The sequence below is a fragment of the Palaemon carinicauda genome, chromosome 8 (assembly GCF_036898095.1).
Source record: "Palaemon carinicauda isolate YSFRI2023 chromosome 8, ASM3689809v2, whole genome shotgun sequence".
Lineage (NCBI taxonomy): Eukaryota > Metazoa > Arthropoda > Malacostraca > Decapoda > Palaemonidae > Palaemon > Palaemon carinicauda.
In genome coordinates, this window is record NC_090732.1 from 21,162,926 (window position 1) to 21,181,569 (window position 18,644).

Sequence of the window (18,644 nt, forward strand, 5' to 3'; positions counted from 1 at the left end):
CCCATTTCCAGTGTTTTTATGTATTTCGAATTCAGTATATACCTGTATACGGGACCATTTTCATATGTTTGAGTGTTATATTTAGGTTTTTTCCTCCATTTTTCCCTTTTTTTACCTACTTTGTCTCCCCCACCCAAAACCCCGCTTCCCAAGGAGGTTCCCCCAGATTGTTATCTATAGGGGGAGGGGTGTTGGAAGGATGAGTATTCATTTGCGATGGAAATAAACCTCAAAATCATTCAAATCACATCATAATACAACAGAAAAACCTATATTTTATGTTGAAAGCAATTAATGTCCATAAGTAAAAGAAATATACATATTCTTTTCTAGTCGAAAATCACATATAAATATATTTTCTTTCCGCTTAGAGGCGTCCACCGTATTGTAAATATTTTCCAATATTTATTTCGGAATAACACTGCACCAACATTAAATTTTGCTTTGGTCTATTTTATTTCTTCATTTTCTCTAAAAGTCATCATGTACTTTGTAACAGATGTAATGATTTTATTACCTTTCTTTAATCTGAGGAAAAGCATGAAAAATCAGATGGGGAAAATCATTTATCGTCCTATTGCAAACCACACACACGGGTGATGATGGCTACGCCCACTCATGATTGAAATTGAATGACCCGATTTGTAAACAAACAGACGATGTAGGGATGCAATGCTACCGCCATCTTCATTTCATGCCAGGTACTAATTTGTATGCGGCCGATGCGGCTGTGGCAGGAGCTTCCCATCTTTCGTATATTGTCTTTGGTTTTTAGTGACATAGAGAGGGCGATTCGATTGTCACCTTTTGTCGGAGTAGGCAGGTTATTGGATTCATGGTGTTTGGTCTGCGTAGGTGGTGGGCGCTCTCTCTGTCTCTCTGCGTCTGTGTTTGGTGTTCCAATTGTTTTTGTGTTGACAAGCTGACATCGGAGTGAAGAAGGTAAATATAGCAAAAATATTAAAATTATCAGTGGTAGCAGAACGTGGTTAAAAGTGAACCTCGGTTAAGGCATCGACTGTTGGTTGTCATTATTTTATTAGATTAACGCTATGGGAGACACTAAGGAGACAGAATGGAATTGGAGGATTTAAAGGATTTTATTAACACCAAAGATCCCTCTCCGGGTATGGGAATACATTAGAAAATATTCAAAATTACAATTTAACTTAATATAATAGTACACGATGACAGTGAAAAGAAGCTGAACTACTTCCATTCACATACCTATGAAATACTGTACATATATCCGTATACCGATATATGCCATATATAATTGGCACCCAAGCCTACATGGACTAGATAAAACTAATAATATATAACTAAAACTTTCGTTATTATTTTTACAAATTTTGCTAGATTGCACAATTCTCTTTTATTTCTTACTTTAAACAACTGAATAAACATTGTACTATTTGGTCTAGTGTAATAATATCTTTTTATATAAAATTCTGTGAGGCTGCTAAAATAAGGACATACAGATTATAGTGGTACTCGTTAGCCTGTCCTTGGGTATTACACATTGGACATGTTTTTAGCTCTTGGGAATTAGAGTATCGCTTGTAACAGAAAGCCTTTGGTTACCACATCTAAATCTACTGAGATACTTTTAATCATTATAACCCAATTCGTTTAAATATTTGCTGGAGCCTAATTCAGTCTTAAATACATTATAGTTAGAGGATAACCTATTTTCATTAATTTCGCATAAAAAATTCTGCTTATCTATATCACAAATTTTGAGATCAACACATTTCCTAACCCAATTACTATTAAATTCACATGGGCTGTTTCAGATATTAGATAGACCACAATTGTCTAGAATACTTTTAATTTTTACAATCCATTTCGACTTTAGTTTATTGCTATAGTGTAAATTTCTTAACAGTAAATACATGGTGTGGGATAACTTATGTTGTTTATCATGACTGATCCTTATACAAAAATTTACCATTCTCTTTCAAATTTTGCTTGTTAAACCAAATTGACCCAGTTATCAGTAAGCCATACAATTTGCTGACTTTTTTTTTTTTTTTTTTTTTTTTTTTTTTTTTTTTTTCTACTTGAAGCATACTTTTTAGGTACTTTCTATAAAAATTCTCAACCTGGTCTAGTTTTTGAACCCCCAAATTTCTCTTCCATATAAAAGGTACAGACGGTTCAAGTGTAATATTAAAGAAATTAGATAAGGTACATCAAAAGGATATAATAATGGATAAATATAGGAAGAGAGAATCTGGTGAAAAGATGAGAGATTTCATAATTAGGTATGAGACCTCAGCTTCAGAATACAATAAGACTGTAGGAAAAAGTTTGCATGAGGGAGAGGCTAAAGGTTTTCATGTTTTGGAACTGGCAAACCTCACTGAGAATCAAAAACAGATGGTGGTGGCTGCATGTGAGCAAGGTAAACTAGGGTATGATTCTGTGTCCAAGATATTGAAGAGAATATTTGAAGGATTAGGGAATAAGGGAAAGGATGAGAGGTGGGGATCTGAAAACATGAATATGGATAAAGGCAGAGAGGGATACAGGAATAGGGGTAGAACTAGGTGGATAAAATGTAGAGGTAGAAAAAATCCAATAAATAGAGAAGGGAAAGTAACATTGTGTGCTATATGTACTTCAGAATAGCATTGGGCTGGAGATTGTCCTCAGAATAAAGAGAAGCTATATGTAAACAAGTTTGATGAAAATGAGACTGGTAATGTGGACAATAAGCAAAGGTTTAAACAAGTTAGAGATGATGATGAGGAGAAAATTTTTGAAGGAGAAATTAAAGAAACAGTTATGAATTCTTGGAGAGAAGTTTATGCTATTTTAGATACAGGATGTAAATCAACTGTGTGGTGAATTATGACTAGCTAGGGCTGTAGATGGTTTAAGCTTAGGAGAGTTGAAAAGAATAAAGGACACCAAAAAGGAATAAAAAAAGTCTTTAGTCTTGGTGAATCATCATAAAAATCTAAAGGTGCAATGGAAATTCCAGTTTTGTTAAAAGGAAAGAAATTTTATTTGAAGACAGAAAGGTTGCAAGGTGACATAACATGGTTAATAGGGAAAAAAATAATGAGTAGAATGGGTATGAGGATAGATATGAAGTAATATCTAGTAGAGATAGAAGCATTAGGTGGAATGAGAATAAATTTGAGAGAGAGAGAGCATGAACAGTTCTGAAGAGAATAAAAGAGGAATTAATGTTGGAGGGATGGAAGGGACTAAATAATCAAGAAATTAAAGGAGCAATTGTAAAGTAATGCACTTACAGTTTAGACATAGAAGTGGGGAAAAGATTTAAAGGTTAACAGAAGAGGCTAAGTGGAGTGATGGTTTAGGTGGTGGAGAAAAGGAAGACGTTAGGAGGCTAATAACAGATTTAATTGCAACTTGTGAAATATGTATGAAGTATAAAAAGAATCTAGGGAAACCTGAGGATTTGGTTCTAGATGTAGGAGAGATTGAAGAAAGGAAGTTTTTAGTTGTTGTTGGTATAACCACCAGATATTGTCAAGCATACTGGATTAATGACAAAAGGCCAGAAACTATCATAAGAATCCTTATTGATGGGTGATTCGCATTTTTGTGGAGCATCATGTAAAATAGTTTCTGATAATGGTAGAGAAGATTTTCACCTAATCAGCTAGTTTTTGGTAGAAACCCTGCATTACCAAATCTAGAAGGTGAAGAGACTTCAAATCCAGCTAGTAGAGATATTAGTACGGAAGAAGGGGTAGTAAGGGATACATGGAAGGCAGTACACAAGGCTAGAAAGGCTTTCATTAAAAACGAGTCATGTAGCAAACTAAGAATCGCTTTAAATATGAATGCAAGAGAACATAAACTTGAGGAGGCAGTAGTTGGAGATGAGGTGTTTTACAAGAGGATGCAAAAGAATAGGAGTGTCAGATAAGACAGTCGTAGTAAAACATAGTAGGCATTGAGAGAGATAGCTAGGATACACATTACAAGAATTCAGGGTAAAGTAGCAGAAAAAGAAAGGTTGTCAGAGGTTGATGGAAATAGGGACAAGAACATGGATGTTGTAGGTGTACCCAAGTATGATGTAACAAAGGTACAGAAGACAAAATGGGTTATTGAGAGAGAGAGAGAGAGAGAGAGAGAGAGAGAGAGAGAGAGAGAGAGAGAGAGAGAGAGAGAGAGACTTTACAGAAGAATTACCTGAGTTGAGAAAAGGAACAGGGTTAGAGCAGTAAATACACTGGTCAGATGGAAGAATGTACAGTATTAAATTTGGCTGGTAAAAGATCTAATAAATACTGGGGAGATGCATACAATATACAGGATTCTCCTACTGGTGACAAAGGATGGATAAACCTGAGAGATTACAGGAATATTGAAAAAGTTGGGGATGAAGAAGAGGTTTTGTTAGGTTTTGAAAATCAGCAGGTGTTAAGAGGCTAAGGAAAAGGAGTTATCGAGTTGGAGAAAAAACAATGTATATGAGGTGGTGGAAGATACTAAGCAAAAAGCTATATGGGATAGTCACTGAGAAGTTTAAAGGTGGTGAAAAGATATAAAAGGCCAGGTTGAAGAAGAAAGGCCAGACTGGGAAAAAGATGCTCCTACTTGTAATGCAGAACTGTTGAAATTGTGCTTGACAATCATCAAATTAAAAGAATGTTAGATGTGGAAACAGCATATTTACAGGGTGGTCAAATACAGAGGGAAGTATATTTGAAACCACCAGTTGAAGGAGATTGGAGTGGTTTATGGAAATTGAAGAAGACAGTTTATAGGTTGAATGATGCAGCAAAAGTATGGTATTGTAAGGTAGTGAATGTAGTGAAAGAACTTTGGGGAAAGAGAAGTAAACCGGAGCCAAACATTTTTTATTGGAGGACAGACAATAAACTGCTGGGTATATTATGCTCCCATGTGGATGACCTTTGCTATGGGGAAATAAATGGTTCATGGGAAAAAAAAAACATTGTTAGGCTACGAGAGAAACTTTACGTGGGTAAACAAAAAAAAAAGCAAGAGTTTTAAGTACATAGGAGTAATGGTAGAGAAAAATGAAAGGAAGGTCAGTATCAATTAATGAAAATATCTCAACTCTGTAAAGGAACCAAAAGCTAGACCATATATTGGTAACAGAATATTAAGTCAGAAGGAACTAACAGTGTATAGGTCCGTGGACAGCTCAATTGGATATCTTTGCATACAATGCCAGAAATATCGTATAGCGTTAGTGAATTAAGTAAGATATTTAAGGAAAGTACAATATAAGATATGAGAAAATTATAGTAGTAAGGTGAGTTAAAACTATAATTGGAGAGGTGGTATTAGATGAACTGCAAGAAGAGAATATCTATTGGGAGGCGTATGCAGATGTATCCTTTGGGAACGTTGAAGATGGGAATATGCAATTGGGTTATATAATATCTTTGACAGATGGCAAGAGATGATGTCCTTTATGGGGACAATTCTAGAACAATTCTAGAAAATCAAGAAGGGTAGCAAAATAAACTATTAAGGCAGAGGCGTTAAGCGTGGGAGAGGTGATAGGTTTGATATATTTCACTAGGTTATGGGAGGAATTTGTTGAGAGAAGATTAAAGGCAATGGTGAAAACAGACAGTAAAACACTATTAACAGCTATTAAATCAAGTACGAGAGTTAGTGGTAAAAGATTAAAGATAGAGATTGCAGCTATCAGGGAAATAATAGAATCTGGAGAAATAAAAGTGCAATGAATAGCAGGAAAGAAACAAATAGCTAATGTACTTACCAAGGCAGGAGTATCTGAGAAAATAATCAAGGCACTATGTGGAGAATAGAGATATTGAGGAGGATTGTAGAGAGGAGATGGGACGGGAGGAGAAAGAGCTAAGTATGATTAATTAGAGGATTTATTTTGATACTTTATTCTAAGTAAGCTAATTTTGAATAGTACAATATGATAGTTGAAAGGTTAAATGAAGAAGTACAGTATTATTAGAAATGGTATTAATATAATCAGCTTAGAGCTTTTGCTCAGTGAGTTTATGGTTCAACTGAAAAAGAATACAATTTAACCATAAGAAACCCTTTCTGGTACAACCCAGGAGCATAAGTGCTGGACTACCCTTAACTCTGCACTCTTTGGTGTTGATGCAACAGTTCCTCCTTTACTTAAACCAGATGGCTCTGCCATTCACTATCCAAAGCAAGGCAACCCTTTTGGCAGATGTGTTTGACAGCAAGCAGAGTAATGAGGAACTCTAACATCCTCATTCCTGTTTTCCTGAGGCTAAACTAACTAGGTTAGCTTTTCAATCTCGTACAATTAAAGCTCTGTTGATGGACCTAAATGCATATGGAGGTTTAGACCCATATTGTATTTTTCCTTTGTCTTTTATAAAGACTGCAGATTTCTTAGTTCCAAAGTTATCTGTTATTTTGCGCAAGTTGCCAAGAGAAGCTTTTAGCACTTGTTGGAGAATGGGTAATGTTACTCCACTATGTAAGTGTTTGTGGTAGCTCAAGTCCAACTGATTACCGCCCATTTTCCATAACTCCCATATTATCTAAAGTTTTTTAGCGTCTTTTGAAAAAACGTTTTGATAGGTTTGGTGAAGGTATTCATCTGTTCCCTAGTTTGCAATTTGGTTTTCGTAAAGGCCTTAGTGCATGTGAGGCCCTTCTCACAATCTCCAATGTTGTACAGAAATCCCTTAATTGTGGTCAGGAAGTTCGTATGATTGGCCTTGATTTTAGTGCTGCCTTTGACCGTGTTAATCATGAGGCCCTTGTTTTCAAACTCAAACAGTTGGGAGTGGATGGATCGTTTCTTAGCATCATTATTGAATTTTTAATAATAGATAGCAAAGAATTGTTGATGAGCATCATAGTGATTATAGGAATGTGACATCTGGTGTTCCTCAAGGTAGTGTTCTTGGCCCATTACTTTTCATACTATATATACATGACAAGTGGTTTGGGCTAGAAAACAAGCTTGTTGCATATGCAGATGATGCTACTCTTTGCATCAATTCCATCTCCTGAATGTAGATCTGGGGTTGCTGAATCCCTTAATAGAGATCTAGCTAAAGTTAGTGCATGGTGAAAATTAAGGGGTATGAAGTTGAATCCTAACAAAACTCAAAGTATGATTGTAAGTAGGTCAAGGACCGTGGCTCCTCAATATCCGGATATCAGCATTGATAATGTTTCTTTGACTTTGTATGGCTCTTTTAAAATTTTAGGTGTGATTCTCGACAGCAAATTTACTTTTGAGAAACACGTTAGGTCTGTTTCTTATTCAATTACACAAAAAATTGGCTTATTGAGAAAGTCTTTCAAGATTTTTGTTGATCAATCTATTTTGAAGAAGTTTTAATCATTTTACCTTGTTTTGAGTATTGTTCTTCTGTCTGGCCTTCAGCTGCTGATCCTCGTCTTAATTTGTTGTACAGGAACTTACGGTCCATTAAATTTCTCATTCCTGATCTAGATATTAATCTTTGCCACCGTCGTTCAATTAGTTCATTATGCATGTTGCATAAGATTTTTTTTTTTTTTAGAACTCTGACCATTCTTTACATTCAGATCTTCCCGGACAGTTCCATCCTGTTCGTAATACTAGGTATACAGTTAATTCTAATAGTCAGGCATTGTCCAAGTAGTCAGGCATTGTCCATCATGAGGCTCAACACTACACAGTACTCTAGAAGTTTTATTCCAGATGTTACCAAATTGTAGAATGATCTTCCTAATCGGGTAGTTGAATCAATGGAACTTCAAAAGTTCAAAGTTGCAGCAAATGTTTTTATGCTGCACAGGCTTACATAAGTCCTTTTATAGTTTATATATCAGATATCTGATTTAATGTTGTTAATGTTTTTGAAATATTTTATTTGAATTTTCATTACTTTTAACGCTTATTAATTCATTATTTCCTTTCCTCACTGGGCTATTTTTTCCCTGTTGGAGCCCTTGGGCTTATAGCATCTTACTTTTCCAACTAGGGTTGTAGCTTAGTTAGTAATAATAATAATAACAATACAGATATATAAAGAAGATTGTGAGAAAAACGAGTTTTTTATAATAAGTAAATAGGTAAAATAGCGATAATTAGTTTAGGAAAAAAATATTTACATGACGAGCACAGTGACGTCAGGTCACGTGTTGTTGTTGTTGTTAGTGTGGGCGATTGTCGGATTAGTAATCAGCTAATTGGATTCATGGTGTTTGGTCTGTGTTAGTGGTGGGCTCACTCTCTTATCTCTGTGTGTTTGGTGTTCCAAATGTTTTTGTGTTGATAAGCTGACATCGGAGTGAAAAGGTAAATATAGTAAAAATATTAAAATTACAAAAAAAAAAAAAATTAGAATTAAACTTAAAATGTAAACAGTAACAAACATTACTGATAAAAATTCCACCCGATACTGAAACAAACCTACGCCTTAAAATGAAACCGAAAACTCTTTTGCTACATGGTGGAAGGACGTACATATTTGCAATTAGGAGTCAGTCTATGAGGAGTAATAATTATAAAAACAATTACAGTGATATTTGTTTGACAAAGGATCTGAAGACTATGTACCGATTTATAATACAGTATTATCCAACCATACTTCGTTAATTGGTTCCAAGAGACCTGCTGTAATTTATTTTGCCCTATAAAGGGACTTAATGTTACCTATTGTACTGAACGTGAAGAAGCACAGTACTTACAACCAGATGCCCATATTAATAAGTTTCCATGGCATATGAAAATTAGAAGTACAGTACCGTAGAGTACAGCAATTTATCCTTATTTTACGACGTAGAAACTGACACAAGGTCGGGTAAAACGGTGGGTTCTATTTTGGATGAGCGCTGTAAAGTTGAAACTGACGGACAGTATATCGAACCAACGTAAAAAGGGGTATTACTTTATAACTCTAGTCAAAAACTTGCAAACACACACTAAAACTTAATAAGCTATATACAGTACAGTGGAACACACTGTACTGGTATCCGGGAAAAGGTTCACACCATGGAATATAAACTGGTGGCTACAATATCTACAAATTATCAAAGACACAATTTTTATGGCTTCATAAAGTCAACTGATTCACAGTATTGAAACTACAATCTTATTTCAGATTTAAATTTTGCATTACTAGGAATACCACAGACACCGAAAACTTCCCTTTAAAAGATCAAATAACTTTCCAAAAAATACATGAAGCTAGTTTGAATCCTCCTCACATAAACATTAAAAGAATGAAGATAGTAGCTGGGTTTTGACTAAATGTAAAAACTCTTCGGTAAAATTGAGACATTACATGGAAATCGTCTTAAGCTAATTTATGACAATGTGGAATGATAAAAGTAATTATCGTTTCCTATTATATCTTCCTTACCCATTTTCATCTGTCAAAACCATCTGAGTCTTTGGGATCCCGAAATGTATTGTCTAGGTGCATAATACCACATTTCCACGGCTTTTAATCTTCAATATTATCTTTCCACTGAACTCGAGCCACCATGAATCCTGATTTTCTGTAGTCAAACCTCTTAAAAATATCTTCATTGGCACAAATGTATTGAGTACTATAACCTTTATGTAAGCATCATAAATTTTTGGTTTGTTTACTACTGAGATACTGTCTTTTACTAGTATTCCTAAAATAATGTCTTTTCGCTTTATGCAGGGTGTTACTTTCTATATCTTAATTTGCTGTACCTACTCCAAAGCCTGGTCTGGCTCAAGGTAATATATAAGCTTTAAATCTTCCAAACCTACCATTCCACCAAAACCTAATGATTCTCCCTCTCTATCTTCCCTGTCTGTTCCTAAGCATTCAAAGCTTTGAAAATATCTTTCTTGCATATTTTGACATTCGCATCCGGAGCATCTCTTGTTAAATTTAAACATGACAATTTTGTTGTTGTTGTTTCACTGCCTTTCTAGTCTACATAACATTGATTTTTACTTATGATGAATTCCAGTCATCTTCCCATTCATCTCTTCCATATTTCAAGGGACAAAAAGGACAAAGAATTAAAAGCAAGTAAAACTCTTCTTACCAATAAAAAATTTAAAAACATAGAATACAGATAACTTTATAGTTCTGAATTTGTTAGCATTCTGACTGACTTCTTAGTGGATGCAATGTCTTATCAAAATGGTTATGACCTTAGGTTGTATACAGATAATGTACTACTCTGGTCATAGCTCCAAAGTGGTTTTGACTGTACAGTTGGTCATTGTTCCTAGGAAGTGTTGATTGTACATCAGTTTAACAATTGTAAAAATCAGGCTTTGCTGCCCCACAGATATTGTCAGTCACACACTAAAAGTGAACCTTTAAATCAATTCTCTATAGTAGAACTCTGTTTTCCGCTTTGTTTCTTTAATCTATTATCATTATTGAATTAAAGTAGTTTAGTGAGACCATAGGTATTAGTTAATCTGCCTCATTTTATAATGCCAGTTTCTCCTTACAGTATTTAACAAGAGAAGTTCATTGAAACTTCCAGCATTAATCAGGCCTGATGTAGTAGACATCCCTTTCTAGGTCTCATCACCATGACATATATCAACATTAAAAATTTCCATAATAAATAATGTATTATATATATATATATATATATATATATATATATATATATATATGTGTGTATATGTATATGTATATATATGTATATGTATATATATATATATATATATATATATATATATATATGTATATATATAATGTAAATATATATGTATATATATACATATATATGTATATGTATATATATGTATATATATATATATATATATATATATATATATATATATATATATATGTATATATGTATATGTATATATATACACATAAAGAAGTGTATATACATATATAGTTATGTATTGAATGATAGCATATCTTTGTTCAAGCATTACAATAAGAGTTGTCAACACACATCCCTCTTTCGTGTACTCTTCGAAGCTGCACGGGTGAACCATAGAATTCCTGGAAAGTAATTTTGCCCAGGTAGAAAACGTACCCAACAGATCACATACCAAGGATATAGCCCATTTCCTTCCCTAGTAAAACTTTGTCTTACTTAGGATAATTACCACCAACACCCGCAGGTCACTCACCACAGGAAAATTAAATACTGTTTAGTAACTGATATTAGTAGAAATGCGGTTACCTGTATCCACTGCAGATGCCTATAAGTATACGGTTTGCCATAAAATGGCAAAAAAAAAGTGGCTCATTTTACTTGGGTTGCGATGGACTTCTCTTGGTTATTGAAATTCCATGGGTTGTCAATAAGCTTATTTTTTAATTGATTGACGAAGATGAAAAAAAAAAGAAAAGAAATTAATTCTGTTTTAAAACTCACAATAAAAAAACTTTAAAAAAATCTTAAATGACCAAAGGGATCTCCGTAAAATTCAAAAGATTTACAAAATACCTGAATGAATAGAACACTACGCATGTGGCCCCATGCCCACGGCCACCTATCTCTGTAGGCTATAGAGTTTTCCATTGCACGGCCTGCAGCTCGATTGGGTTTCCCCAGGTTTGATTTCAAGGCCAGACGTTCCACCAGTCTCGCCATGAAATCGGAATGAATTGTTAAAGGTTGTTGCTGTGTGAGGTGATATTTATTTCTGATAGTTCTTTTTCGTGTTTTTTTTTTTTTTCATTGCCTTTTCTTTAGCTACAGACATTAATGGACTTCCAGTTTATGGAGATTCAGTTTATCATTTGAGACATTTTGCATGCATTAAAAAGATAAAAAGTATCGATTTAAATATCAAAATATGAACTTTAACTATTCAATTATTAATATAACGATCTAACGGTTATATTTATATATCTATGTATCTCTTAGTGAACTGAGACCTTATTCAGTGAGTTACCAGTTCGAGATTATCCCCAAATATCTACAGATATTATATCTATTCGCTTCTACAACAACCCGTGAGATCTGTGTGGTTTTACGTTATTTATTTTCATTCACATTTGCGAGATATAATTTTCTTTTAATCACATCTGAAAATTAAAAGTAAAGTAGTCTTTTCATCTGCTCATCAGTCAATTTATTTATTCACAAATTTTGCTCCAAATAAAGCCATCTGGAAAGCATTATTGTATAGTAGTATGTTTTCAAGAATATGTTTTGAATGGTAGGATGTTACATTGAATTTTTTTTTTATCCTATATTCAGGTGGTTCAACTAACAAAGGCAGTCTTAATTTTCCCTCCACTGCAACACAATCCAGGAGGTTCATTCTTCCATATCTGAGCATCCCAGTGATTACTTTGTTGTGACATTAGGCTAATTTGTACTGTCTTCTGTTTTATGGGGTATCTTGGATTATAAGTGAAGGCACCAAGACACCATTGTACAGCATTAAAAGGACAAGCTCTTGCTTCTGCATGCATGACTCTATCAATAAGGCAACTATTCTCAGCTCGTTCTAATGTTTCTTGGTTTGGATGGACAATCATTCTTTGTTGGTTTTCCCGAAGTCGAGTCATTCTTTGATTTCTTGATTCCTGATTTTTTATAGCTGCTAATCTTTGTTGATTATTTTCAAGGCAAGAATTTTTTGGTCTTCATCCTGTGCTTCACGTCTAGCAGCCATTCCTTCTCAAATTCATCTGCTCTCCGTCTTCTACCTAACATCTAGCTGCCATTCTGCTTGCATTAGTGTTCCTTCTTGAATCCATCTGCTCTTCATTCTCTGCTTTATGGCTAGCTACTATTCTTCTTGCATTTGTTTCCCTCCATAAATTCCTCTGCTTTTCTGTTTCCTGATGTCTTCTTCTATTCACCGAATTTACTGACTGAGAACCTCTTTTTGGGTGGCATAATTTTGTAGAAAACTAAAAGAAAAAAAATATATAAAAATTACATCAACCATTAAATATTCTGTAGAATCATTTTGGGTGTCATCATTTTGTAGAAAACTGAGAGAAAAAACATATGAAGAATTACATAAGACTCAATCATTAAATATTCTGTAAGTTTTTGTACATTTTATCACATGGAAAAGAAAATCGGTGTATGCTATGTGTGTGTTGGCAAATCCAAGGACCCCCTTTTTTAAGACAAATATCCCAATTAATGTAGCCCTAAATAATCTCCTATGTTCATACAATCTCTCTGTCGATATTCATTGCAATTGGATTCATTGCAATTGGCTCACTATTATTGAATGCAGTTTTAGGGTGTGTGTAATTATGGGCCCGTAGACCAAGCGACGTTAAATTTCTCGATTTATATAAAAAAAAGTATTTTTTAAACGTTGAAGGCTACGGTGCCAGCCTGCCATATTTCACCCGATTTTCTTGAACTACAGTTTTAGGGGGTGCGTAATTATGGGCCCGAAGACTCCCAAGGTGGATCTTGATCAAAATGGAAATAGTGGGGTTAGATTTATCGATAAAAACTACATAAGATTCGATCATTAAATATTCTGTAAGTTCCTTGTACAATTTTTTTTATAGCGACCACGCAGATTAATTTTAGTCTTCTCGAAGCGTTTTAAACGCTACAGAGGCTGTCTGAGCAAAAATCTGGCAGTAATGTTAGTCTTCTGGAAGATTTATAAACGTTATGTTGTCTTAAAAAAGAGAGACAAAAACACACACACAGACAATCACCAGATTTATATATATAGATTCTTCTTTTCATCTGCCCATATGAATTTTCGCCAGCATTCCTTAGTGATACAGATGAGCGGTAATCATTTGAAATTTTATATAACAACGGCGTATGTTTGAATAGTGTTAGAATAATGTAACGTGTAGGCTATTCATTGATGTATGAGGTACTCTATAGACCGTTTTTCTGCCATTGATAATGTAATGGAAGGTTAAAATGGATGTGCAGCTTTTTGCTTTCCCTCTAAGTACTGTTACTTATTAGCAATTATGATTTTTTTCTCACAGTTGTTTTGCATTGTAAATTTATTGTCAAATTTTTAAGCTTTGCATGAAGAATAGATTTAGATTTAGATTTTCATTTAAAGAGAATAAAGGATTTAAATCCTCCTCCTCCAGAAGATGAACAGAAAAAAAAAGAAATGGAAGAAAAATCTGTATTTCCATGCACGATTGATTATTATTATTTTACCCATTATCTTTAATAACTTGAGATTATATAGAACTATTTTTATGGCACATAGGACCGAATTTAGCTGGTATTTTAGTGCACGTTCAAAAAGTTCCAAAGTCAATCTATATTTTCATTAAAAATTTTTACTGTCTTCTATTTTTTTTTCAGAAGGTAAAGGTTTGTTTTAAATGATCCGTGACGTTAAGATAAATGGAAATTCTCGTATTGTCAAAAATTCAATCTCATTCGTTGGACATTTTTACAAAAAGGTTTTTAACGAAGTGCGTTCACTTTCGCACCGGACAACATTTATTCTCATTTTCAAATAATCTTTGGGTACGTTTTAGCAATAAATCAAGGAAGTCAGTTAAGCGTGTTGCTCTGCTGCGTGACGCTGGGAAATATCTATTTATCAGAAAAAGCAAAAATTTCTTATACAAGCATTGGCGCGCACACGCGCAGTCACAGAAAAATACATTTTACACCCACACACACACCGCACACACACACACACACACACACACACACACACATATATATATATATATATATATATATATATATACATATATATACAGTGTGTGTGCATATTTTTCCCTGTTGGAGCCCTTGTGCTTATAGCATATTGCTTTTCCAACTAGGGTTTTAGCTAATAATAATAATAATAATAATAATAATAATAATAATAATAATAATAATATACAGAAATAAATATAAATACATATATATGTATATATATATATATATATATATATATATATATATATATATATATATATATATAATGTGTGTGTGTGTGTGTGTGTGTGTGAATTTATATACCGGAAGTCAACACACACTCACGTGAGCAACATAAATCGATTTCCAGCTCACAGCAGCTCTGAAATGAAAGCCAACGACGGTATCAACCAGTCCAAAACAGGTAACAATATAATTAAAAACACTTGAAACGAGTTTTCCCCCAAATGTTCGACACACCAGTAACTCATATGATAGTATTTATCACAAATCACCATTAGTAAACATGGTGGAAATCAGAAAACGGTCATGTGTAATAGAAACGATTTAGACCGATCCAATAACAATTTTAGAAATAACTTTACAAAGATAAAAATATTTAGAGTTTTGTTTTATGAGGCCTTATGCCACATATGAATACGAACTCCTAAGATGGGAGGCCACCTAGGACGGTATTGGTACTTTAAGCTAAAGTCAGCCTTTTGAGCCGTCGACTTTGATGATGTAATAATTATTTGCAAGTTAATTTTCTATCATTATTAATTAGCTATTGCCTTCATGGCTGCTTGACCCACTCTGGTTTTCATGGACGTACATATCAGTAACTAGATTACAGTATATATAGTAATATTACTAATGTATGATATTTATGTACACTGTCATATTAAAATATTATGTACATAAAAGAAATCGCAGAAAGGAAGGAGTGGTATGGGTCCTCTAATTCTGTATAACATCTTGTAATGATGAATGGATTAGGCTTAATATCCTTCAGTAAACTCCAAACGTAACATATATGGTATGTTTGCCTTGAATTAGGTCAGGATGGTAAAGGTAGTGTGCTGGAAATATCACACCGATTCAACCATTCGTTTACATCAGGACCGTCCAAAAGTAGCCCATTAGAGAAATATAAGTAAAATTATATATTTTTCTATTATAATTTAGATTTACCGCTTATTATGAATAAAAGAAATTGGTTAGGGTAAATTTTGCTATGTACATTTTTTTTTAAAAATTAGACTTAAATGACTTTCTCAAAAGAATTTTGAGATATTTTGCTTATGCCAGTTTCCCTGCATAAATCGTTATAAAATCAACCATATTTTAATGCCTTTCCATTTGACTGATCTCTATATGAATCTTCTGTTTTACAAATTCTTCCATTTTTTTTTTATACTTAAAACTAAGAAAATCGATGTAATGTACATCCTTAAGTCATGGTATCCCTCCGTCCACGTTATCTTAAGCCTCATCTAAGTACTTTGTATAACGACGTTTACTATCAAGTAATTTAGAAAGATATCCAATATACAGAAATGTATAGGAAACTGGTTGTTTTCTGCACTTATTCCTAAGTATATTTTTCTTTTTCTTTCAATAACTCCTATGTAATGCCTTTCATCATAACATTGCATCTACCTTACAATTCATAAATTATTGTAAAGTTTTTATTCATCTTTTTCATTTCCTTCTTACCGACCAGGTAGCATCTCTTCTGTGACACCCTTGTATTTAGGCTTATCTATCAGTATGTTTGTTTGTCCAGCCCTCTCTTTATTTCTGTTAATTAGTTTGCCTAAGAAAACAGCTGTGTAAAGCATTATGACTCTTACTGTCTTCGAAGCTAATGACTTCAAACTTCATTAAGGTTTAAGGTTATATCACCTAAATTACTGTGTTGATTCAAAGGTAGATAAAGTTCAAGTTCCTCCATAACCAAAGGTCGAGAAGGAATTTTTCGACCGCTGTTCCGAGAAATCTGATTCATAAACATCTTGTTTTCTTTTACAGTCTCGTTCATGACAGTCATTACAAAAACCACTTTCAGATATTACACTGAATCTCATATTCTTCAACATGAGTCTAAAAGGGAATTTACGTTTAAATAGATTATTAGAAGATTCTATAATAAGCCTCGTTGAATATTTTTCTGACTAATTTTCTATCGGGATTTAATATCTTATGAAAGCAAAGTTTATCCTTGAAAAACCTCACAGATCCCGCCAGAAATGTCATCAATTTAGACATATTCATCTAATATTCCCTTTACTTGACGCATTTACGTTAATATACAGCCTTATCCTTGATAAAATCTTACAATGATAATGCTGGAAGACATTTGGAAGTTCACAGAGGTTAACAGTAGAATGTTCTGACTTCAGTAAACAACTTGAGGTCATTTGCAAATCCAAGGAAGTTCCTGACTATAGTTTCAGGGTCATATGGTGGAGTGGCATTTCCTATTATTCCGGATTAGCATCTAATGGAACGGCGCTTATAACCTTTTTCTGGGTTATTATTATAATATAGTAATATCACCGATATGGAACAACAAGATGTCTCATTTGTTGGGAAAGAACTTTGTTTTATCCAGGATGATACTGAAGTCTAACACTTATGATGAATAAAACTGAACATTTAAATAAGGTTAATGTTGCATTTAAAGAGCAACAAAACCTAGGAATTATAGAAAATGTTGAAGATATTAATTATTTCATAAATGCACATCCAGAAGCTAATTTCTTGCCACTTACGCCTGTGTTCAGAATGGGCAGAGACAATACGAAGTGTCGAGTCGTGTTCCTTTGTAACTTATGTGAGAAATAACAAATCTGTAAAGAATACTTGTAGTCGCAATCGGTATATACTTTTAGGCCCTTGTCTGAATGAAACAAATAACAACTTCACTGGTTATGCAGAGATTTGACTCCCATCTGATCTGTTTTGACTTGGAAAAAAAAAATGTGATGATAGGACAGAAGGAAGAGGATCAGAATCTATTGTTCTTATGGTATCAAAATATTCGTGAGGGTAAATATATTGCTGCAGGTTATTAGAACAAGCATTTGAGTTTTTTCCTAAGGCCTAGTCCTTGTCATCTCATGCTAGCTTTGTTCGAAATCTTGATATTGGATGTTGAGAGGGACACTGAGGAAAGGGTTAACGTGAAGAAATCTCTTTAATACTATTCAAATGAACACTGGGTTATATACTTTTAGCTCCGCCAAGGCTTTATTTGAAGAATGCTATTGCCTCCCTAAAATCTTTGGACTATACATATTTGAGTTGCAACATTTCATAACAAACTATGTTGAGCCGCAAAAAGAAATTGGCCTAAAAAGGGAGATGACACATTGGAAAAATTGTTAATTCTACTCCTAAGGTAGTAATTTGTATATATATATATATATATATATATATATATATATATATATATATATATATATATATATATATATATCAGCTGTTGCTAGTAATGTTCTTCTACTTGAGTCTACTTATAATCTTTCTGTCAGTCTATACCCGTAAACTTTCATAGCTTATAAGTTCGTCTTCTCTTCCTTCCCCTGCTTCGTTTTTAATCTTCAGGGACCCATTCTGTCATTCTTTTGTTCACCTATCTGTTATTCTCATTATATGTTCTACATATGTCCATTTCTTTTTCTTACAAGTTTTTAGGATGTCCTACACTTCTGTTTGCTCTCGTATTCATGTTGATCTTTTTCTGTCTCATAGTGTTATTCCCACCTTTTTCTCCTTAGCTCTTTGAGTTGCAACTGGCTTATTTTCTAAGGCTTTAATAAGGCTTCAAGTTTCTGATCCACAAGTTAATGCTGGTAGGACCATCTCATTCAATACTTTCGTTTTAGCAAGAGAGGCCTTTTACTTTCCATAATCTCATTTTGTTTACCAAAAGCTGTCCATCCCATGCTTATCTTTCTTTTAATTTCGGTCTCGTGTCCTGGGGAAACGCTTTCTGTCTGATCTATGTACGTATATTCATTGACAAGCTCGAGAGGTTCGCCCATAATCTGTATTTATTGCCTCCTTATTTTCTTTTAGTTTTA

At 33.7% G+C, this 18,644-nt stretch overlaps 1 protein-coding gene across 1 annotated transcript in view; it reads left to right on the top strand.

Moving 5' to 3' along the window:
* Positions 1 to 818: 818 nt before the first annotated feature.
* Positions 819 to 18,644, top strand: part of LOC137644848 (glucose dehydrogenase [FAD, quinone]-like) — a 59,848-nt gene continuing 42,022 nt past the window's right edge. The window contains exon 1 of the mRNA XM_068377743.1: positions 819 to 942. The gene's annotated coding sequence lies outside the window, so the exon portion shown is untranslated. The remainder of the gene's footprint in view (positions 943 to 18,644) is intronic.